General features: G+C 36.6%; 1 non-coding gene across 1 annotated transcript; it reads left to right on the forward strand.

Annotated features, from left to right (window-relative positions):
* The first annotated feature begins 10,756 nt into the window (after positions 1-10,756).
* On the forward strand, positions 10,757-10,860 carry LOC118554042 (U6 spliceosomal RNA). The gene has a single exon (XR_004926337.1). It is a non-coding gene; the product is annotated as a U6 spliceosomal RNA (small nuclear RNA).
* Positions 10,861-25,624: the final 14,764 nt, after the last annotated feature.

Here is a 25,624-nt window from a genome sequence, read left to right on the forward strand (position 1 = left end):
ATTTTATGAAATACTATATAAAGGTGAGGGATTTTCAGTGTGAAAATCATATGAGAGATTTTATTTATGCCTCCAAATTTATGGTGGCCCATTATTTTGCACTTGTCATGGGATAAAGGATATGGAGAGAGAGCAAATTCTCATTGTGGCAATGTTAATAAGGACATAAGTAATAGAGTTCACTTTCATTTAATACGTACAGTGTGCCAGGCATTGTTCAGAGCTGTTTACGTGCCTTAACCCATCTAATCATACCGCATTTTGAGGTGGAAGCTGTCATTACACTGATTTTACAGATGGAGAACTGAGGCATAAAAGAACTGAAACAACTCTCTCCATCTCGCACAGGGAGTAAGGAGGACAGTCCGATGGAGAACCGAGGCATAAAAGAACTGAAACAGCTCTCTCCATGTCACACAGGGAGTGAGGAGGACAATCCAGGTCTGGACCCTGGTGGTACAGGGGTAGAGCTCTGCTTAAAGCTACTATATTCTACCTACTTCCAGTGTGAACAGTGGCCAAAGACACGTTACGAATTCATTAGTAAGATGCCTCTATCCCACATAGAGATTAAAAAAAAAATTGAGCCTGGAGTTAAATAAACTATAAGGAAAACAGTATATTTAAGTGATAAACGGCAAGCATAGCTTTCTAATACGTGTCACGTTAGGTTTCTGGATTGGATGCATTTTGGTGTCATCACTATTTTTAGTTTTAGATATTCTGATAGTTGTGTGGTGATATCTTATTGTGGTTTTTCTTTACTTTTTTTTTTAGTTTTTAATTAATTAATTAATTTTAAAGATTTTATTTATTTATTTGACAGAGAGAGACACAGTGAGAGAGGGAACACAAGCAGGGGGAGTGGGAGAAGGAGAAGCAGGCTTCCCGCGGAGCAGGGAGCCCGACGCGGGGCTCGATCCCAGGACCCTGGGATCATGACCTGAGCCGAAGGCAGACGCTTAACAACTGAGCCACCCAGGCGCCCCTCTTATTGTGGTTTTAATTTGCATTCCCCTGATTGCTACTGATGAATACCTTTTCGTGTGCTTATTTGCCATCTGTATATCTTGTTTATCAAAATGTATCTTCATGTCTTTTGCCCATTTTCTAATTGGACTGCTTGAATTTTTTACTGTTCAAAGTAAAAGTGAGTTCTTTATATATTTTAGATACCTGTGAGTTCTTTATATATTTTAGATACCTGTCCTCTACCAAATATGTGGTTTGCAAACATTTTCTTCCAGTTTGAGGCTTGACTTTTTGTCTTTTTCACATCGATTTTGTCAAAGCAAAGTTTTACATTTTGATGAGGCCAAATTCATCAATATTTCCTTTTATGGATCATGAATTTGGTCTTATATTGTTGGATTTAATTTACTAATATTTTGTTAGGATTTTGGTGTCCAAGTTCATGACAAATATTGGTTTATATATTTCTTTTTCCTACTATTTTTATCTAGCTTTGGTGTCAGGGTAATACTGGCCTCATAAAATGAGTTGGGAATTGTTCTTTCTTTTTTACTTTCCTAAAAGAGATTGTATTAAATTGGTATTAATTCTTTAAACATTTGTCTAGTCCTAGGTCTCCAAAATCTTCTATGTATTTTTTCTGGGAGTTTTATAGTTTTATATTTTACATGTCAGTGTATGACCTATTTAAACTAATTTTTGTATAAGGTGTGAGATTTAGGTCAAGTTTCTCTTTTTTCTTTCTTTCTCTCTTTTCTTTCTTTTTTTTTAAATGGATATTCACCTGGTCCAGCACTCTTTGTTGAAAAGATCATCTCTCCTTCATTGAACTGCTTTTGCTCCTTTGTTAAAAAAATAATTGGGCATATTTGCATGGATTTTTTCTGGGTTCCAAGGTTCTGTTTCATGATCTTTGTGTTTATTCCTCCATCAATACTATACAGTCTTGACTACTGTAGTCATATAGTAAGCCTTAATATTGGGAAAAATGATCACTCCCGATTTATTTTCCTTTTTAAAAATTGTTTTGTCTATTCTGGGAGCTTTCTCTTTCCATATAAATTTTATTTATTTATTTATTTTTTAAAGATTTTATTTATTTATTTGAGACAGAGAGAATGAGAGAGAGAAAGCACATGAGAGGGGGGAGGGTCAGAGGGAGAAGCAGACTCCCTGCCGAGCAGGGAGCCCGATGCGGGACTCGATCCAGGGACTCCAGGATCATGACCTGAGCCGAAGGCAGTCGCTTAACCAACTGAGCCACCCAGGCGCCCCATATAAATTTTAGCATAAGCTCCTTGATGTCAACAAAATGCTTGCTGAGAGTTTTGTAGGAACTGCATTACATTTATAGATCAATTAAAAGACAATGGACATCTTTAGTACATTGAGTCTTCCAATCCATGATACAGTTCATCTTTTCAAGTATTTAGATCTTATTTGATTTCTTTCATTAGCAGTTTATGATTTTCATTTTACAGATTCTGCACATATTTTGTTAAATCTATATGTATTTCATTTTATTGGGAGCAATTGTAAATGGTGTTGAGTTTCCACTTATTTGTTGTCAGTATATAGAAATGGAATTAATTTCTCTGTGTTGATCTTGTGTCTTGTGACCTCACTGAACATATTTATTAGTTCCAGGAGTTATTTCCATAGACTCGTTGGGATTTTCTACATAGGCAATTATGTCATTTGCAAACAGAGTTTTATTTCTTTTTTTCTCCAATCTGTATACCTTTTCTTTCTTTTTCTTGCCTTATTGCAGTGACTAGAACATCCAGCACTACTTTAAATATGAATATTTTAAACTGAATATTTTGGTGAGAGTGGAAGCCTTGTTCCCAATCTTAGAGGAAAAGCATTTAGCTTTTTGCTATTAAGTGTGATGTTGGCTGCGGCTTTTTGGAGATGCTCTTTAGGAGCAAAGGTTATGGGGTAAGAGTTGTTCCCTGAGCTTAGCATCAGGTATGGCTTATGTTGGAGGCAAGACACATGACTCAATCTGTGTGAAATAGAAAAATTTTCTCTCTATTCCTAGTGTGCTTGTTTTTAAAAAATCATGTATGAGTGTTGAATTTTGTTAAATGCTTTTTCTGTCAGTAGATGTGATCATATGATTTTTCCTCTTTAGCCTGTTGATATGGTAAATTACATGGATTGATTTTTGGATAGTGAACCAGACTGCATACCTGGGATGAATGCCACTTGGTCATAGTGTATTACTTCCTTGATATATTATTGGATTTAATTTACTAATATTTTTTTAGGATTTTGGTGTTTAAGTTCATGACAAGTACTGGTTTATATATTTCCTTTTGGACTATTTTTTTTTTATCTGGTTTTGGTATCAAGGTAATACTGGTTTCATAAAAGGAGTTGGGAGGTATTCTCTCCTTTTCACATTCCTAAAAGAGATTGTGTTAAATTGTTGTTGATTGTTTAAACTTTTGGCAAAATTCTAAGAGAAAACATTGTGACTTAGAGATTTCTCTTTCAGGAGTTTTAAAATTTTGAATCCACGTTCTTTTTAGTGATTATAGGACTATTCTGGTTGCCTATTTCATATTGGCTGATTTTTGGTAGTTTGTGAGTTTTGAGGAATTGGTCCATTTCTTTCAAGTTGTCAAATTTGTGAGAATAAAGTTGTTCATAGTACTTTAATAATGTTTAAAGTACTTTTAATGGCATCCTTTTAATGGCTGTAGGATCTGCTGTAATATCCTGTTTGACTTCTGTTTGTTCTCTTTACATTGAATATTCTTGACAACTAAGTATCATCTTTGGGCACTTTTTTTTTTTTTTAATTTTTTTCTCTCCACATAGGCCTTAGTTCGAAGAGGAAACTTGTTATTTTAAATTGGTAAAAGGCAGATGCTGGGATTAAAATAAGAGAGTTCGTTGGGAATCTTTGTTGCTGACTTCTCTCTCCTGCTTTCTCCTTCCCCTCCAGAGTGCAATTGGAAAATCATTGCTACAGGTTGTGCATTACACAGTGTTTGTACCATAAGATTCAGGCTAAGAGAACACGCTATTGCTGGAACTATGCTCAGCAAGATTAGAGAACTTTTCATGAAACACTACCAGACTTCAGAATTGTGTTGTATCCCAGGATTATTACTATGAATAGTTATCACTGTCTTTTATAAAGAGAAGGAGAAAGTGTAGACAATCTATACTGACTCCATTAGTTACTATGTTACCTAGAGACCATCTGCAACAATCTTGCCCCTTAAAAGTATAATTGGATTATGGCTCCAGTTAATTCCATTGCCTGTGAAAGTTCAAAGCTCTTCCCTGATTTTTGCTAATTTCTAAGCTTCATACTTTTGTGGTCTGAAACTTGCACCAAAAAGTTATGCTTTACCCCCCCTAAATTTTCTTGTTAAGAAAAGTTGTTCAAAATTTGGAAGCAAGGCAGATTGGGCAGCATGTCCTTTTAATGTCCTATTGGATTATTTTTTACCGTCTATCTTAGTAATTTATTTAGTCATCTAGGCAGACTTTTCCTTAAGGGGTCAGATAGTAAATATTTTAGACTGTAGGGCCATTACAGTTTCTATCACAACTGTTCAAGTTGGCTGTTGTAGCTTGAAAGCAGCCATAGGAAATATTTAAACCGATGGGTGTAGCTGTGTTCCAAAAACCAGGTGGCTAACCTCCAGGCCACAGTTTTGTCATCCCCCTTGAAAGGGGGAATACATCTTTTTGGTTTACTATTTGCTATGATTCAGAGCCCAGACTGTGAAATTAATGTTAGCTTCTGAATTTTCTTTCTAATAGAAATATAAATGATTTCAATCCTAGGGCTATGCTTTTATCACCCTGTAGGACACTACTTGTTTTGTACAGAACCTAACAATCTTATTCTGATATTCTCTTTCACTTGACTATAGATACCCAGTTCCTCCGATGCTCCCTGAACCAGCTTACCTAAGTCATTAATATGTGTTTTATGAGAATTGAAAAAAACTTTTTGAAAAAAATACTCTTAACCTGAGCACAAAGTTCACTCTATATCAGTGGTTTTCCCTCCCCTCCCTAATAAGATGACATTCAACAGAGACCTAGTAAGTTTCATCAGCATTAACTAAATATTTGAGGAGATGTTACAAGATGGGGAATCACTGCAGAATACAGGGCCTCTTACCATCTGCTCCGTTTCCCTCCCTCCCTCCACCTTTATTCTCTCTTTCTCATTTCCTTCTTCCTTGAATACTGACCTTTTCTCTCCACTTCCAGATATAAATTCTGTCTTTTCTACAGAGTAGCTCAGTTGAACGAAGGACTTTAAACAAACGTGATCTTTCCTCTTTATAGAGCTGTGAGCTCATAATTTTTTTTCTCTTGCTATATAAGGAAATTGCTTTTTGAAATAAACTCTTGATTAGTTTATATATTTTTCATTCAACTTTTTCATAATAGAGCTGTTTCAGTGAACAGGTATTTGAGAGCAGAACACGGATTTTTTTCCTGCAAATTTAATTATTCTAGCAGTGGTTGAAACAGCTTTTCTCTGTCATTTTTTTCTCTTTTAAAATTTTCTTCAGTATTTTTGTTTGTTTATTTCTATATCGGTTATACAATGACCCACTCAGCCTCTTTTCTTTCCAATCATCTCACCTGTATGATCTGCATCCAATATGTCATCTAGTGGGAAGGAGTACTTACCATTTCTGGAATTCTATTCACTGTGTACATGCGTGAGTGTTCACAAGCATTCAAACCCTGTGCCAGTGAGGACGTTTCTTCAGATACCAGGTGTGTTTTCCCCCCAAACTTCCAATGGCAGTTCTTTAAAAAAAAAAGTCCAGAAACAAGTCATTTCTAAAATGGTATTTTTATGCCCTATGATGCTTGAAAGTCCTTAGTCGTGCCTGCTTGCATGAATACCCACTATCTAATGAGAACTTTAATGAGGTTATACTCTGTATTAAGGAGAAGATCTTAATAAGAACAAGCTCTTAGCCCATACATTTGATTTAGTTCAGCAGTAGTTTCTAGGGTCCCTACTGTGTGCGAAGCATAGTGTTGGAGATTGGAGTGAAAGCTGAAGCAAGGAGGCAATGTTGGTAGCCGGAAGATATTTATTAAAGGTTTCTGGTTGTTGATTTGCTTCATGAGAGCACTCTAGTTTGATCATTATAGGGTAGTTTTGTTATCTTCAATTAAGCTTGTGTTGCTCAGATATTCTTTTCAATGCTTTTGATGGTAGAAGGGATTAAAAAAAGAGACATGGGATCTAGATGTCAACTGTAGTCACCTCGTCTATGAGATTATATGAAATATAGACTTCCCAATACTCTGTGAGAAGCTCAGCACGTGGTCACGATTTCAACAAATTCCTGTAGTTTACATTTCCAAACTCACTTTTGACTATCTTCCTGACCTCTCTGAACGTTCAATTTCATGAACATTACATCTTCTACAGCTTTTTTCTGCCAATGACAAATATGGAACCTGGCCCTTTTCATGGGTTTTTCTTCGAATAACTCTCATGGGGAATTTGTGTTTATAGCAGAATGTATTAAAAGTTTTAGAACGTTGGAGGGGGTTTATAGCTCAGAGGCACAAACAGCATGAAACTAAGTACTAACATCCTATTTTTTAAAGTCCTTTAGATATCCTCGTTTATCAGCCTCTTAGATAGGCTCCAGCCACCTGCCAGTTTGCCCAGCTTCCTTATCTCTGTCCCTTTCTCCTCCCTTCTCCCTTCCTCTTGCCTTCTCAGATCTGCCTAATTTTCTCTGGCCGAGAGGATCATTTCACTTTCTCTAGTCAATCCTTAATCTTGGGGTCTTATTTTTTACATGTTAGTAGGCTTTCAAAGTATTTCCATATATAAAGACATTTTTTTTTTCCCCAAAGAGGCACCCTGGTGACAAACATTAAAATAACAGCCTTTCTCCCTGCTTTATATAAATCCTGATAAATTGTAAACTTGCTCTCATTTTTTCCTTCTTCTTGTACCCCTATTTCCTTTTCCTTGGTATTTCCAAGGTCGTACCCCCTGGTACTTAGAATGCCAATAGAGCATGGTGGAAACCATGAACGAGAACAAGCAGAGCCTATGAATATTTTTAGTACTTCATTGGGAAAACATACAATGCTCTGTATGATTTCTGGTATAGGTTACCATGTAGATCATTGGCAAGCAAAATAATAATTCCAGACCAAAAATTTAGTCTAAGAAGGATGATTATTTGAATGTTTATGTGTTATTGTAGCTCTGAACAAAAGATTCCAAGATTGTGAATCAAAGCATAGCAACACAAACTACCTCACCTCACCTTTCCCCTTCCAAAAAAGGATTAACTTAACCTCTTGCCACCCTATATGAAACCCTGCTTCCTTATTTGTAAGAACAAGAACATGATGAGATTAATGGATTTTCACAAAGTAGGATTTATTTTTACTACAAAAAGTTAATTTGTAGGAAACTAAAGTTTTAACACATGCAAGAATGTCTATACAGTTATTAATTTATTAAAGAGTGATACCAAGATTAATTTTGCCTATTAGATTTCAATTTAACCATTATTTCCCCTCTTCAACAGATTTACATAAAAATCTGAAAAAAACAGGTAGTGAGAAGCCTTAGAATTTAATTTAGGGTGAGTCTGCTGGTGATACAGTCCCTCAGTTTTGTCTGAAAATGTCTTATTTATTTATTTATTTATTAAAAAAACAGCTTTACTGAGATACAGCTGACATACAATAAACAGGAAATATTTGAAGTGTACAGTTTGGAAAGTTTTGTCATATACATACAGATGTGAAACTGTCACAGTAAAAATAGTGGACACATTCACAGACCCCAGCTTTCTTCCTGCCCCTTGGTAATCCCTCTCTCTCCCTGTACTGCCCAATCACTGATCATCTTTTTGTTACTATAGATTAATTTGCATGAAAATGTCTTTTTAATTTTTGAAGGTCATTTTTGCTGTGTGCAGAACTCTAGATTTTGAGTTATTTGTTTTCAGAAGTTTGAAAGTACTCTCCGTGGCCTCTGGGTTTCCATTGAGAGGTCATCTCTCAGTCTAATTATGGCTCTGTAATCTTTTTTTCCTTTTTCTTTTCAGCTTTATTGAAGTGTAATTGACAAACATTGTATATATTTAAGGTGTATTACTTGATGTTTTGATATATATATATCTTTAAAACATTTTATTTATTTATTTGAGAGAGACATCACAAGCTGGGGGGAGGGGCAGAGGAAGAAGGAGAAGCAGACCCTGCTGAGCAGGGAGCCCAAAGTGGGTCTCATTCCCAGGACCCTGGGATCATGACCTGAGCCAAAGGCAGACGCTTAACCCACTGAGCCACCCTGGCGCCCCAATATGTATACATTTTTAAATGATCACCACAAAGTCATCACTCTATATTGTTGACAATTTTTTTGTGTTTGTCATGAGAACACTTAAGATTTACTTACCGTCACCAAATTTCAGGTATACAACATAATGTTGTTAAGTATAGTCACCATGCTGTACATTAGATCTCTAGAACTTATTCACCTTGCATAACTGAAACTTTATACCCTTTGATCAGTATCTTCCCATTTCCCTCACTCCTCCAAACCCTGGAAACCACCACTTTTCTATGCTTCCATGAATTTGACTCTTTTAGATTCTGTATATAAGTGAGATCATGCAGTGTTTGTCTTTCTTTGTCTGGCTTATTTTACTTAGCGTAGTACCCTCAAGGTCCATCCATATTGTTGCAAATGAAAGCATTTCTTTCTTTTTTTAAGGCTGAAAATTCCCCATTGTGTGTGTGTGTGTGTGTGTGTGTGTATAATGTCACAGTAAACATGGGAGTGCAGATATCTCTGCCTAATACTGATTTCATTTTTTTTTTTTTTTTTTTGGATATAACCCAGAAGTGGGATTGTTGGATCACAGGGAGTTCTATTTTTAATTTTTTGAGGAACCTCCATACTGTTTTCCATAATAACTGTATGAATTTATGTTCCCAACAATAATGTACAAGGATTCTTTTTTCTCCATATCCTCACCAACATTTATCATCATTTGTCTTTATAAGAATAGCCATTCTAACAGGTATGAAGTGATATCTCATCATTTTTATTTGCATTTCTTTAATGATTAATGATGTTGAGCACCTTTTCATTTATCTGTTGCCTTTTTATATGTCTTCTTTTGAGAAATGTCTCTAGATCTTTTGCCCATTTTTTTTTTAATTTTTTAAAAGATTTTATTTATTTATTTGACAGAGAGACACAGCGAGAGAGGGAACACAAGCAGGGGGAGTGGGAGAGGGAGAAGCAGGCTTCCCACTGAGCAAGGAGCCCGATGTGGGGCTCGATCCCAGGATCCTGAGATCATGACCTGAGCTGAAGGCAGATGCTTAACTGACTGAGCCACCCAGGCACGCTGATCTTTTGCCCATTTTAAAATTGGATTATTTATTTGCTATTGAATTGGTTGAGTTCCTTATATATTTTTAATATTAACCCCTTATTAGATGTATGGTTTGCAAATATTTTCTTACATTTCATAGGTTGCCTTTTTACTGTTGATTATTGCCTTTGCTGTGAAGAAGCTTTTTAGTTTGATGCCATCCCATTTGTCTATTTTTGTTTTTGTGGCTTGCACTTTTGGGGTCATATCTGAAAAAAACATTGCCCAGGCCAATCTCAAGAAGATTTTTCCTTATATTATCTTTTAGTAGTTTTACTGTCTCAAGTCTTATATTTGTCTTTAGTGAATTTTAAGTTGATTGTTGTATATATTCTGAGATAAGGGTTCGATTTTATACTTCTATCGTGTGGATATTTAGATTTCCCAGCACCATTTACTGAAGAGACTATCCTTTCCTCATTGTGTATTTTTGGCACTCTTGTTGAAGATCAAAGATTTATTTCTGGGTATGGATTTATTTTTGGACTTTCTATTCTGTTCTGTTGGCTTATGCTATGGTCTGAATTTTCAGTTTGTATCCCTCCCCCCAGTCCCACCTTCCCACTTTATATGTTGAAATACTCACCCCCAAAGATAATATTAGGAAGTAGCAGTTTTGGAAGGTGCTAAAGTCATGATGGTGGAGCCCTCCTGAACAAATTAGTGCTTTATAGAAGAAGCTCCAGAGAGATTTCTATCTCGTCAACCATGTGGGGACACAGTGAGAAGGCACTGGCTATGAAAAAGGAAGAGGGTGTTCTCTAAAAAGTGACCATGCTAGTGCCTTGATCTTGGACTTCCCAACCTTCAAGTTGTGGGCAATAAATTTCTGTTGTTTATAAGCCACCCAGTCTGTGGTATATTTTGTTATAGCAGCCTGAATGAATTAAGATGGTTATATGTCTGTTTTTATGCCAATACCATACTGTTTGGATTGCTGTAGTTTTGCAATATTTCTTGAAATCAGGAAGTTTGATGCCTCTAGTTTTGCTCTTCTTGCTCAAGATTGCTTTGGCTATTTGGAGTCATTTGAATTTAGGATTTAAAACAAATTCTGTGAAGAATGCCACTGGGTTTAATAGGGATTGCATTTAATCTGTAGATCACTTTGGGTAGTATGGACATCTTAACAACATTAATTCTTCCAATTCAAGCACATGGGATGTCTTTCCATTTATCTGTCTCTTCTTTAATTTCCTTCATTAATGTTTTACAATTTTTAGTGTATAAGTTTTTCTACTTTGTATAATATATTTATATTTTTAAAATATCTTAGTGAACAAGGCAAATACTCGTGCAACTAGGAACCAGTTCAAGAAATAGAACTTTATCAGCCACCTCAGAGACAAGGCTGACGTGTGCTCACTTCGGCAACACATACACTAAAATTAGAACAACAGAGAAGATTAGCATGGCCCTGTGCAAGGATGACACACAAATTTGTGAAGCGTTCCATTAAAAAAAAAAAGAGAGAGAGAGAGAAAGAAAGAAAAAAAAAAGAAACAAGCTGACATATTCACTAGGTCCAGTAGGCAAGGTGCTGGGACCTACAATCGTTGTAGGGGCCAAGAAAATATTTTAATTTCTTTTAAAATATTTTGATATATTTTAAGGGCTCATGAAAATGCCTTAATTTTTTTAAGGAAAAAAAAGAAATGTTTTAATACACAATGTTAATATATGAATGTATTCACCTTTATACCAATACAGTCATAAATCATAACTTAAAGAAGTTTTTATGGTGATAAGAAACCAGGAAGGCAAACGTACCTCAGGCCTACCAACATCATATTGTGGTCCTGCTCACAAACATCCTAATCACAACTATCTCCTTACCCTCAAAAGAAATCAGTATCCTAATTTTTATTATAATCACTCATTGCATTTATTTATTTATTTACTTAAAGAGAGCTAGAGAGGGATGCAGAGGGAGAATCCCAAGTAGGCTACAAGTCCCCAGCACAGAGCCAGACTTGGGGCTTGATCTCATGACCCAGAGATCATGACCTGAGTGGAAATCAAGTCAGACGCTCAACTTAACTGAGCCACCCAGGCGCCCCTCATTGCATTTCTTTATAGTTTTATCACTCCAGTGTGTGTCCTTAAATACTAGTTTTATCTTGCATATAAAGATGTGTTATGAATTTAATTTCTTTCCTCTATAGGTTGTTCTTTCATCTCTTCTTTATCTGTTGAAAAATTGAGTCCTGCAACCTATAGTTTCCACTTTCTGGCTCTTGCTAATTGCACACTCAAGGGGCAGTTCAGTTTTCTTCTGTGCTCTATGTTTTCTGTAAATGGTCAGCTGGATCCAGGGGTTTGATCATATTCAAATTTAATCCCTTTGGTGGTGAGGTGTTCCTTCCGGAAGCACCTCATGTCAGGTTGTCTTTCCTTTTGTAATGTTAGAAGCTACTAGTGCTCAGTTCTACCAATTCTTATGTTAATGTTTCTCTGGTTATTTTGGTTTTCTGAAGCTCACTATCCATGGATTCCTCAGGAAGGATTCATGGGCATACTGTTCTCTGAGTTCTTAATGTTGTTAACATTTTGTCTTTGCCATTCATACTTGAAAATCAATTTTTGGGGGATATAAAATTCTTAGTTCACATTTTCTTTCCTTGGGTGTTGTGATGGTTAATTTTGTGTGTCAACTTGGCTGGGCCATGATGCCCAGATATATTGTCAAACATTATTCTGGATGTTTCTGTGTGGTTGTTTTTGGATTAGATTAACATTCCTATCAGTGGACTTTGAGTAAAGGAGATTGCTCTCCAAAATGTAGATGGACCTCACCCAATCAGTTGAAGACCTGAATAAGACAAAAGACTGACCTTTTCCAAACAAGAGGGAATTCTATAGCATTTGAATTACAATGTTGGTTCTTCTCAATCTCTAGCTTGCTGGTCTACCCTGCAGAGTTTGGACTTGCCAGGCTCCATAGTTACATGAACCAATTCCTTAAAAGAAACTCTTTCTCTCTATATATACACATCTAGAGAACTCTAATACAAGTGTCTTAAATATGTTACTCAAATTTATTTTTGGAATGAAGTTTGATGTTGAAATGTCTGATGAAAATCTTATTTTCTCTCCCTTGGGTATCATTTTCTCCTTTTTCCAGATCCCCAAAGGAATTTCTTTTCTTTAAGTTTAGGGCTCAAGTTTGTATATGTTTTGATAGATTTATACCTAAGTATTTAATTTTTTTAGCGCTATTGTAAATGGTATTCATTTTTAATTTTATTTTCCATTTGAAAATTGCTAATATATAGAAATATGATTAATTTTTGTTTGTTGACCTTGTATGCTATACCTTACTAAAATTTTTAGTTGCAGGGGTATTCTGGGGGGCATATTCTACACAGACGATCATGGTGTTTGTGAATAAAGACAGTTTTATTTCTTCTCTTTAAATCTAAATGACTTTATTTTTCCCTTTTTTCACTAGCTAAAACTTCTAGTATAATGTTGAATAGAAGTGATGAGATTGGACATTGTTGCCTTGCTTACAATCTTAGGGGAAAGCATTCAGTCTTTCAACATTAAATATGATGTTAACTGTAGTTTTTTGTGTTTTTGTTTTGTTCTTTTTTTTGGTAGATGCCCCTTTTCAGGTTGAGGATCAGGTTTTTCCTATATCCTGATTTGCTGCAATTTTTATCATGAATGGATGATGAGATTTGTCAAATGCTTTTTCTGCATTAATTGATATGATCATACATTTTTCTTTAGAGTGTTGATACAGTGAATTACAATGATTGATTTTTAAATATTGAACCATCTGTGCATCCCTTTGATAAACTCCAAAGGATTTTGGTGTATGATTTTTTTTTTTATATTGCAGGGTTCAATTTATTCATTTTTGATAACTTTTATAACTGTGTTCATGAGGAATCTTGTTCTGTGGTTTTCTTTTGTACTCTGTGTAGTTTTGGTATCAAGGGTTTTAATTTAGTTTTATTTTATTAGAAAATAAGCATAGTGATTGTGTCAGTTACTCATTAAAAAATCTACAGTGGATTTCCATTGCCTATTAGAGTAAGTCTATAATAACTTTGATAGTATTCTATTTTACATCGAACTTTTTAATGTATGTGCCTTACTTTGTAAACTTTCCTGTTCCTATCTCTTGCTGTACCTTTTCTCCTGCTCTAATTTCCAGGCCTATGGTGTCACTGATATCCTGCTTGCAGTTCCCCAAGCATGCCAGACTGTGACAGTATTTTGGTTTCTTCACTAACCATTCTCTTAATACTAGGAATATCCTATTCCAAGTCTATATGTCTAATAACTTCTAATTTTTTGGGGGCTGAGTTTTCCTAAAACTCCAAATATTGTTGACTACTTCTTCCTCATGCCTCTGTTCTACTCGATATCAATGCCTATTGTAGCACTTATTTATAGCTCCCTCCCCCACTGGTTAGTGAGTAATTTGAGGGTAGGGATTTGTCTTTAATTTCCAAGTACTTAACAAAGTCTGGTGCACCAGTGGTGTCCACTATTTATTTGCTGATTGGATGAATGAATAAATGTCTTCTAACTCCCCATGTCCTCCAAGTTCACTGAGAGAATATATTATGCTTTTATATTCCTCACTGAGAAACTTTGCGAATAATATATATATATTTTTGTTACTAACAGTTTTAGTCTTTGGTGATTCCAATATTACTATGGTCTCTATCTTGAACGTTTTCAATGTATAATTTTTCAATATATATATATTTTAGTATATACTTATGAATGTAAGTTTAAGAGAGTAAATTTAATTTACGATGATATTAGAATTCTGGTTTCTAGACTGAGATCCTTGAACTCTAATGGGTTCAAATGTAATAATGGGTATCAGTGAATTATTTTCTCTATTTAAAAAAATGTAATAGAACTTTTTATTAACATCAATGAGGTTGTCCAAATTAACTGAAATATTAGATTCTTTGCTTTTGACCATAATTTTGTTATATGCTAAATCAGAAACTCAGAATAACAGCTATGATCACTGACTAAATAAATAATACTTAATAATTACAACTTGGAACACAGAATTTTTCAAAACATAGTATGTTGGGAGGGCCATATAAGAGGTAATTATCAGTGGAAAAATTATTTTTATGGAGAAATTTTTGTTATCTTTTATATTCCTATGATCATTTTTTCTTCTTTGTTTTGAAAGTTTAGTATTGGGAAATGTCTCAGTAATTGAGGGTTATGCTGAGTTGGGTTTCCAGGGAATTGCTTGAGATTATATGCTTAAATTGCCCAGGAGGATAGACCAAGTTTACCAATTAAGTTTCTTGAAAATATGCAAACTTTTCCTGTAACTTTATGGTGAGTTGATATGTTTTCTGTGAATTGCTTTGACTTTCTGGTGAGCTCTAATGCATGCATTTTATCCTTCAGCAGCTCATATTACAAAGATGAGTCAGTGGTATTTCCTCCCAAGAAACCTCTGCTTTGTCTCTGAAAAAGACCAAAGGGATGCATATTCTGGTTGTTTCTCAGAAGCTCATTTAAATTAGTACTGCAGTTTTGTTTTAGGCTGATCTGAAAAAAATCATGTGTGCTATCTTATGTAAATCTAAATTAGCAAATAACTTTAAAAATGATAATTTCAGTACAGCTAACTGGAGTATGCAGACTATAAACAACTAGAAATTTTGAAAATATAGGCTTTAAAAAAAGTAATGACTTTTATGCAAAAGGCTTATGACTAAAGACCAAGCAATCTCTTCCACAAAAAGCCAATTTCCTTCCTTGAACATTTCATTGACTGGTGCTGTCACATAGGGTCGTCATGAATGGTGCATCCTAGAAGTTGAATATTGCACAACCTGCAAAATTGTATGTGACAACCCTGCTCTACTCTCTTTGGACGTCTAGTCTCCTGAAGACTTCTTGCCCATTTTCTAGGTTACTTTTCATTGCTTTAATATTCTTTGTGAAAACTTTGAGTTACTTAAACTTTGCAGTTGTTTATAATCTTGATAAATAAAATTCTACTTTATATGAACATGTTGAGCACAAATAAAAGAAGGACTCTTTTCCTTTAGGAAATAGTCCCTCCCATCTGCCTTCAAGGTTACAGCCATTGTTGCTGTTTATTAATACAATATAATCCTACCCCCTGACTCAGGTGAATAGTCTAAGAGTTGGAATCTGGCCCAAATGGGCCAATGAGAGAATTCTCTTTGGATGGCTGACAATTCTAGTTGCCTTGTTTTCTGCTATACTGACCAGAAAAGCAGAAAAAATGAGTCTAGAGAGAGGGCAAGTGATACATACAGAAAATGCAAATCAAATCACAGGTTAGAGATGGAGAGACATAAATGAGAATGTTCTGAATCTTTGGTTCAAGGTGCTTCTTGATGCTTGGTGCATTTCTCTTCTTTGGAGTTCTGTGGGCCATCTCAGAAACCTGTGGGACATCTCAGAAACCACTGAAATTATTTGAGAGGATTTCTGCAGTACTGTGCTTCGACTCAGGCATGAGGGACCACTTCCAAAGGCCTCATGATTTAGAAGGCTTTCCTCCACCTATATCCCTCTCAATGGGGCAAAGAGTCTGCAGAGTCAATGGGATATGCCCATGAAGAGCCATTCTTTGTCTAGACCAGGCACTAGGTATATGGGATCAAGGAATTTCTGCCCCAGAAGTCCCAGACCTACTGCCAGGACCTCTACTGACTTTTTCCTGGTCTAGTGTACCTCTTTTAGTTCCCAGGGGTAGCTACAGCATAGCTCTTTATGGTGGGATGTGAACTGAGTTTGGACTTGTAGTTTGGGGCATTTCACTTGGGTATGTAACAGTTCCTTACGGTATAGAATAGAGCCCGAGACAAAAAAAAAAGGGGGGAGCATGCCACTAACCTGAGTCCAGGATCTGGGCCTACTATATTCATGTACTGAATTCCTAAAAACCTGGGAACTTGGTCTTCCAGGAGCTTATAAAGGTATGTTTGTCAATATAGAAGGATAGGACACATTTTATTTAGCAATTAGTTAGCTTGGTCAGAAATTTTAAATACTTAGACACGTTGTATGTGGGCTTTCATTTGTACTCTTATCCCAGGCTCTGCAGTTATTAGAGGTGGGCCTCACCAAACAAGCCAATATAATGAAAATCTAGTCTTATAGTAGTTAAATACAGTACAAAAGACTTTCTAATAAGATTCTTTTAATAGCACAGGCTAGTGAAAAGAACACTGATTTAGAACTCGTATTATCTATTGCTGCATAACAAATTACCCTAAGTTGGTAGCTTAAAATAACAAACATTATTTCACAGTTTCTGTGAGTCAGGAACCTAGGAGCAGCTTAACTTAATAGTCCTAGTTGAGAGACTTTTTTTTTTTAAGATTTATTTATTTATTTATTTGAGAGAGAGAGAGAGAAAACGCAAGCAGGGGGAGGGGCAGAGGAAGAGGGAGAGAATCTGAAACAGACTCCCCACTGAGCATATAGTCCTTCACAGGGCTCGATCCCAGGTCCCTGAGATGATGACCTGAGCCAAAATTAAGAGTCAAGACACTTAACCTCCTTAGACAGCCAGAGGCTCCTAGTTGAGAGACTTCTGAGATTACGGTCAAGATGTTGGCTGGGGCTATAGTTTTCTTGGGCTCCATTGGGGTTGAAAGATCCACTTCTAAGCTTACCTGTGTGTCGTTGATAGGCCTTGGTTCTTTGCCACATAAGCTTCTCCATAGGTTGTCTGGGTGACCTCAAGAGGTGACACCTGGTTTCCCCCAGAGTGGATGATGATGAGAGAGAGAGAGAGATATGCAGTTTTTCATAACCTAATCTCAGAAGTGATATACCATCATATCTGCAATGCGGACCAACTCTGTACAATGTGGGAGTGGACTACACAAGGGTATGAATGCCAGAGATGGGGATCCTTGGGGATCATCCTGGGGGCCAGCTTCTCCAGAACTCCTTGCTCAATCTCTCCATCCCACTAGCCTTTTGGTTCTTGAACCTAGCCAATTCTGTCCCACCTTTGCATTTGTGGCCTCTCCATGGTAGGCTTTTCCTATTGATCTTTCTTGGCTGAACCTCTGTCTTAGATTTCAGCTAAAATGCCATTACTCTAGAGAGGACTTCAGTTGATCACTCAATATTTAATAGATACCTAGTCATTCTCTGTTCTATCACATTGTTTTAATTCTAGGTACCTGACACATAAATATATGTTGAATGAAGGAGTCTTGGTAATTATATGACCTTGGGGAAAAGATATGCTCTCTAAACCCCAGTAGCTTTGTCTGTGATTAATGATCTTCTACCCCCACCTACTACATAGGCTTTTGTGAGAACCAAGTTAGCTAGAATTTTCTATAACAGTTGATGAAATTATTATTGTTGGTTAACTCTCCCTCCTCCCTTTTCCCATGGAACAGAGGGATTGTCCAGGAATATATTTTCCCATTTTACTTTTCAGGTTCTCTTTATCTACCTGCATTATAGAACTGCGTTGTTCATTTTTTCATTTATACATTCACTAGCCTCATTTACTGCCCTGTAAATGTCTCAGAGGACTTATTTTGAATTAAAGTTATGATTTTACGTGTGAAAAGTATTCAGTTGGGAGCAAGTTTAGTAAGGTTTATTTAAATGTAAAGTGACATTGTGTTTTTGGATCATAACTAATCGTAGCATCCCACTGAACATGGGAGGTAGTATGTGCTTTTTAGAAGCTAGTTATGCACAAAAGGACAAATAGCCAAGAATCAAAGCAAACTTTTAATAATGCCCAATTGGAGTTCTGGTCATGTTTGAGCCATTCAGAGTCTAATCAGTAAAACCCCCTTGAGTCGATAATTGCCTTCTCCTCGAATCATTGCAGGTATCTATTATGCTGCACATTATCCACATAGAAATGAACATATGGTTATTGAACACATAACAAAACAGACTCTGTTGGAGAATGTTTCCTTTAGGATGCCTTAAAACATTCTTGAGCAGAATATTACGGAGGTTGCTTACTATCCCTTCTGTTCCTGGGGTTATAGGAGGGAAGTTGCGAGTCCTTTGTATTAAGAACAGTGGATGAGCACACTATAAGAAATTGAAAAACTCAGAATGTGTTGATTTATTTAGAGAACACCATAATCACCTTCCATGATGAAAACAAAACAATAAATGAAGTTTCTTAAAAGTTGGGAAAATATTTTTTCTCTCTTGTGTCACATTTCAAGGAACTCAAATGTTGGGGAGAGGCTTTCTTCAGAGTGGACCAAACCCTGACCTGCAGTTTGTTGCTGTCTTTATGTAACAACAACAAAAAAGATATTGGATGTGTTCAGAAAAAGGAAGGGAAAAAAAGAGTTTGAAAAAGAGAAGTAGAACAAAACCTGTATTAACTCGAACCTGGCTAAATTTCTGCTCTGAATTAACTGGAGTTTAGATTCAACTCAAGAAGAAACAAGGAAATTAAAAGCATATATAAGAAGTCTCCTTATTTGAATCAAATAACTTAAATAATTATAACATCTTATATTTTAACAACTGTGTTCAAAGTGACAAGAATTTTTAGGTTAGCCAAAATGCCCATGTTTAAAACATTCTGTAGAACTGGGGTATAAATATAACAAATAATCTTATTTATATGTATGGTTTATAAACACATGCATGAATGCACATACATATCTGTGTATATGTATAAAATGATATTAAAATAGGAGTTTCAACCAAGACAGAGATATCAGATATTAAAGTGACTGGTAAAACACAAACCAATTAAATGGAAACTATTAAAGAACTTCATTAAAAAAAATAAAGTGACTGATGAGACCTATAGGACTTACAAAATAGGCTGAAAATCAGATGGATGATTCTTAAACCCCTCATACCTTGAGGACATAAAAAATCCAGGGGAGTAGAAATTGAAAGTAGATTTATGAAGAGGACATTTGGGTAGAACTGTAGATGTGCTGAATTCCCCTCTCCTTCCCCTAGGATGGGGTGTGTGGGGTACCTGCCCCTCACCTTGAACTTGGTGAGAGAGGTTTCAGTGGGGCCACTTGGAAAGTATGTTATGTGTACCCTGCAATTGTTCATGGTGGACTGCTGTCTGAATGCCAACTGAGGAATGGAAAGAGTAGGAGATAACTGGGAGTAGACCCAAAGGGAAAGTGGCTGCTTTGGCTGCTCTCAGTCCTGGAGTTGGTGGGTAGAAGATCCAGGTGTGTTTCTGGTGAACTGGAGGTGGGCCGTGCATGAGAGGGACCGAGAACACACACACACACACACACACACACACACACACACACACAGATCAAGCCCTGGTGTGGTTTGTTCTTAGACCCTGCCCAAGAGCAACTCTTGTGGAACCGTCAGAGCAGCAGAGAGAAACCGCACGTACAGCTGGATTCCTGGGGCTGAGAAGGAAATCATGACTGGCAGGAAGAGAAGGGAGCTGTAGATGAGACCGTGGCAACAGTGTAGGTGGAAGCGGGGACAGCTTCAGGTTTCTGATGGCCTGAGAAGCCCAAAGTTGGCTTATGACAATAAGTAATTAAGAGAGATTCTCCCTTCTTCTGACACAATAACCTTGAGGGATGGGAAAGTGCTGTTTCGGAGCAGGAGTAGGAATGCTTGGTGGTGAAAGAGAGAAGAAATCACTTACACTCTCTTCCCCAAATACAGTTGTCCTGTCTGGCTCAAGTCTGAGCAGCATCCACATATCTGCAGGAGAGAAGCTTGAACTTTAGGTTGAGAATGAAGTTTTGATGATTACCGTGCTTAAACATATGAAGTACGGATTTGAGCCTTTTTTGTAAGGACTAAAAGTGACCACGGAAGTGGCTGTTACCTAAGAGAGACTGGAAATTCACAGGGTCTGCCTGAGTTTTCATTCAGGGGTAGAGGAAGATACACTGGTTGCATATATTTGTAAAAGGGTAGAAAAGCAGCTGGAAGGATAAGCATTTGACTGTTCATAGGGGCTATCTCTTGAAGGTAGAATTGGAGATACAGGGAATGGAGGTAGCCTCATATTTTACTATGGGTGTTTCCCCTCCAAAATGGCAGAGTTCGAATTAATTTTGTTTTTTTATATTCGCATTTTCAAAACCGAACACATTTTAAGTTCTTATGCATGTATATTTATTCAAATCAACAAACATTGTACATACATCGAGTAAATAAGTGTTTGTGACTTCAGAATAAGGGGGTTGTATTCCCGGTATGTGTATGTGACTACTGAAAGACTCATTTGCTAAAAAATAATAATCATAATTGGTGTGAGCAGTGCTGCTATTTCCAAAATCACGTGTTGTATTAGTGACTTCTGTTCAGGCTCTCCTCCTGCCTTGTGTGTTGGCATCTCTGGTTTGTACCAGAAGGAAACACTGTGTCTGGTTTCACTATGAAATTCATGGAGCTCTCTGCTTGAAATAATATAAAAGACCTTTATTATTCAACCTGTGCGTTCATCTGTGCAACCACATCTCCTTAGGGAAATGCTTGAAAATGGGATTTTCGTGGCCTTCTCTCCCATTTGACTTTTCTTCCCCCCCACCCTCCCTTTTCCCCATCCCTGTCCAGGTATCTATTAGTTATCTCTTTCAATAACACTGTTCTGGCTGCATTGAAAGTGCTTTTTAATGTAGGAGATGTACTTCAGACCTAACACCAGGTCACTTTCTGAGTAACATTTTATGGGATTGATTAAACTTTAGCACCATAACTGTTGACTTTACAGGCCAGAAAGAGACTCAGAGTGTTCCACTCTGGACAATTTGTGCCTCACAATTTTGAAAAATCAAATAGAGATAAGGGTTTAATGTGTCTAAAAAAAGAGGTTGTCCTCTATTTTTGAGTCTTCTATATTTAAAAGACCTCAATATTAAAAATGAAATAATATCTCTTACACTAATGAAGTTAAGTTACAGTAAATAACTGTATATAAAAGAAGGTGGACTTTTTAACTGTAGGGATGATGCTAAAGATTTAAGTTGGCCTCTTCATTGCTCCAAACCCAGCTGTTTAATTTTATCTCTTTTGCTGCTGGAAAATGAAGGTACATTTGCTCTTGGAGTTTTCAAGGTTGTGCGATGAGACCTGGCTAATTTTTTTTATTAGAGAAACATACTTTTTTGGGCTAAAATGCAGTGGAATCAGGGACCAAAAACAACAAAAACATTTTTTTCATCTCTTTGGGATTTGGAAATCCAAATCCTTGACTTTATCCGCACACAAAGGTATATTGCCAGGGGCTCAGTGATGTGGTTCATAATGAGCAGAAACATTTTACAGAAACAAACCAAAGAAACGAGAGAGGAAAAAAAGAATTCTTATGAATTCATTGGGTTGGCTTTGTACTGTGTCAGCTTAGCAAGGTTGGAACCATGTCTCCCAGGATTCCCTTCCGTCTATGATTCTGGGTTAGGGTTGACCAGAAGGAAGGATATGGGAGGGAGAGTTGGCAGGCCAAAGCCTGGCTGCAGCCACTGCACTTGGAAAGTCACCTACGTTGCTAGTGATCTGTTGGAAGGGGCTGTACAGACCGCTCATGTGTAGGCTCTCTTCCTCGGTGCGGGCCGGTAGCTGGACACGGAGCTCCTCCAGCTCTGACCGCATCAGCAACTTCAGCTTCTCTGAATCCCAGGCCAGGCATTTGCGCCACTCAGAGGTGGGCGGCACCAGCTTTTTCTGCAAGTTACCCTCATTGTTGGGGTTTCACATGGTGGGAATCGGCTACAAGTTCCAGTTTGTCCTTGTTTTCCCCCCAGTTTGCATCTAGCTTTTCTTCTTGACTGCCTCCTGACCTACAGTGACTTCAGACTCCCTACCGGATACAGAGCTTACAGCCTTCCAGAAGACTCTTTTATCTTATAGAATGAATGTTGTTCATCTTGCATCATGTTTTGTTTGAAAAAAATATTGCCATCTCAATTAATTTAATTTTCAACTCTTATTTTTTTTTTTTTAAATTTCACCTTTTCCAGTAGACTTTAAGAGAATATAGCATAAAAAATCTGGTGAATAATTTTTTCTAATATATACTATCTGATTAAACTTTGCAATAAGAGAGCAATCTGAACTTGGTATATTAAATGATTTGCAAATTGCAATGTGCTGCACTTTTCAGTTACATGCCTAAGTAAAATAAATCAACTTCTGTCTTATCAGCATTGGGGAATTTTTCATGTGTGATCATTGTATTTTAAAGTCAGCAATACACACACTGTCTTTTTAAATAAAGATGATATTACTAACTTTTCTTCAGTAAGGCTTATGCCTGAATTGTTGGGATAGAGCTATTGTTTTTTTGTTTTCTTTTGTTTTTGCTTAAAGCATAGTTCCCAGCATAGAAGGAAACATTTACTAAAAAAAAATGATAGCTATTATTATTGCAATGATAGAACTTAAAAACCCTAAAATTTGTTTCAGTTGATTCCACAATTAAAAAAAAACCCTTAATATTATTTTTTGTGTTTGGGAATATAACCTACCTGGCAAAGATAGAGTAGTGAGATTGCTATTGGGCAGATAATTTTTGTAGCAAGTACTGCCTTCATTTATATGAAGGATGAGGGATGTATGTTTGTGCATATGCACACACACTCCTATGTTCCTTTAACTTGTAGATTCAATCATTGTACAATTTACTTTGTATTTTGTGTCTTCCAAATGCAAGTTGAAGTTCTAACCTTCTCAAGTTGTTTTCAAACACATACTAGTGATAGGAAAATATATGGTAGTGTCAAGGCATAATGTGAAAGTAGATGTCCTACCAACACCAAGCTGCTAATATTTTTATTTGTTTAGCAAACTTTATGTACATTTGTGTATATACACAAACACACACACATACACACACACGCACGTGCAATTGCATAATGTGTGAAAAAATGTATATATTGAGTATATATGGTCTACAGTTCACAGATCAGTATCAACCAGAATATCTTATAGCCTTATCCCAACCTGTGATCTTTCTATGAAGCTTACTGTGGTTTCCATAAGAGAGTGGCATAGATCTAGAAGTGACAAGCCCTCTCCTTTCTGTCCTTGTCTGTGATTCTATATACTCAAGGACTCAATGACCGCATCCTTTATTCTTCCTTTCCATTTCTTTACATTCTAGTCCCTCTTCCCTTGTTTCAGTATTTCTATCAAGCTACTATGACCTTAGATGAGTGAAAAATTAGTTGTCTCTTCCCAAATGGCTGGAGACCCCTGGTATAAATTCATACAGATGTAAATATATATGCAGATTTTCTGAAGCAAACCCCTCTTACTCCACTGCACTTGCAAATTTCCCAAATACTGTTATGATAATACTAGGTGATTTATTTTACATAAGGATGCATCTGAAGGGTGCAGCACATTGTGATTTGCAAACCATTTAACTTGCTAAGATCAGATTGTTCTGCTTTATCTGCAAAGTTCACCCACAAGGAATTTAATATAAAGGCTTTTATTCCTGTTGTTTCATGTATTGTACTTTCCTGAGATCTGATGGATGAGTTTGAAATAGGTGTGTGGGGGAGGAGAGAAGGAAATTAGCCACTCTGCATCTTCTCTGGAAAAGCAACCCCTAACCCTCCATTTCCCACAAGACTGTTGAGAGTATTCAAGGACTCCTAGGAGAATGACAGCACAGACTTGTAGGGACACATTATTACTCAGATGTAAGGTGAATGGGCATGGGCCCAGGAAACAATGAATCAGAATATTATCTGTCTAGCTCATATTATTACCTTGAAACTCATACAGAGAATAAGTAAGTGACTGAGTGCTGGCACCCTTGCTAAGGGTAAAGAAGAGATTCCACCAGTTCCTCTCTCTCCTGCAGTCATGGCCTGGTCGTATTGTACCAGGGAGTCATAGGAACAAGACTGGTGTCCCGCTAATTTACTGACTTGTGTGATTTGGGGCAAATTACTTTAACTTTTTGGATCCCTCATGTGTAAAATGAGTAGGGGAATCAACATGATTTCTAAGGTCCATGCATCTCTCAGATTTTATGACTGTATTATGTATCAGCTCCCTTTACTTTCCTTTAGCTTCCTTCCTTCCTGAACTATAATTTCCCTTCCCTTAATCCTTTCATGATAGCCTTTTATTTATTTATTTTTTTACGTGCACACTTTATTCTGGGAGATCACTCATTTTCTTTCTACTTATACATTTAATTAAATATTTACTGAGCTCCTACAATGTGCCAAGGACTGGGATGAAAATACTGAAGAAGACAGTGAAGGAGGAATCTCATCAAAGAAGAGGTAATGAAGACAAAAAAGATTAAAATATTTTATTATGTAGTATGATGTTCTAGGAATGGGGAAGTCCATGGTATCATGGGATCAAATAGTTGGAGGAACAGGGCATTTGCTCTTAGAGATTAGGAAAGAGATCTGGAGATAGAGCATATAAGTGGAGGCTTGAAAGTTAAGTAGAAGATAAGTAAATGGATGGGAGATACTTAGGAGGTGAATAGACAAGGTGTGGTGGTTAAGATACAGGGGGTAGTAAGAAAGAAAAGATAATATTCAAGTTGCGGACCAGATTGTGGCTAGTGGCTGAGTTTGGGAAAGAGAAAGAGGAAAGAGAAAGGCAATGAGTAGGTTGAAAGTCTTTGGCAGATGCTGATTCAATTAGGAAGCCCCTGGTAATGATAACAATATTTTATATTTGGGTGATGCTTTTCAGAGCAGAACACTTCCATGTACATCTTCTCATTTAAGCCTCATAACAAACTAGAAGGTAGACATTATTATTCCTGATATTTAGATGTTAAGAAAAATTTTGAAGTAGGCAAAAAGATGACCACCTGTCCTTTCCATGTCACAGTGCCTAACGGGATTATCTAATTCTCCTGGGGTAGCTATCTTTGTTTGACTTACTGTTTACTGTTGATTAGGATGTTTTTTAAATGCTTGAAGGGTGGATGTTAACTGGTAGGAAACCAATAGACATGCAAATGATTCTTAGCTGGAAGAGTAAGAATTTGTCTGATATAAAGGTTTTATTATTCTGTAAGACACTAACTAGTTGTGCATCTTATTCCATTTGGTATCTAATTTAGCAATTTTATTCCAGCAAACTTAACTAGCGTCTCTTCTATTGCCCTTTGAAATAACTTTACCATCCTGCTGGTTCCCTCATTAATGAGTTAAATAAATCATTGACAGGTATTCATTATATATTTGTATGAGAGTAATATTTCTAGTTTTTTGGAGGTGTTCCTTTGAAAGAGATGAAGCAAAAAAAGGTCTTGA

This window comes from Halichoerus grypus, chromosome 3, assembly GCF_964656455.1.
Source record: "Halichoerus grypus chromosome 3, mHalGry1.hap1.1, whole genome shotgun sequence".
NCBI classification, from domain to species: domain Eukaryota; kingdom Metazoa; phylum Chordata; class Mammalia; order Carnivora; family Phocidae; genus Halichoerus; species Halichoerus grypus.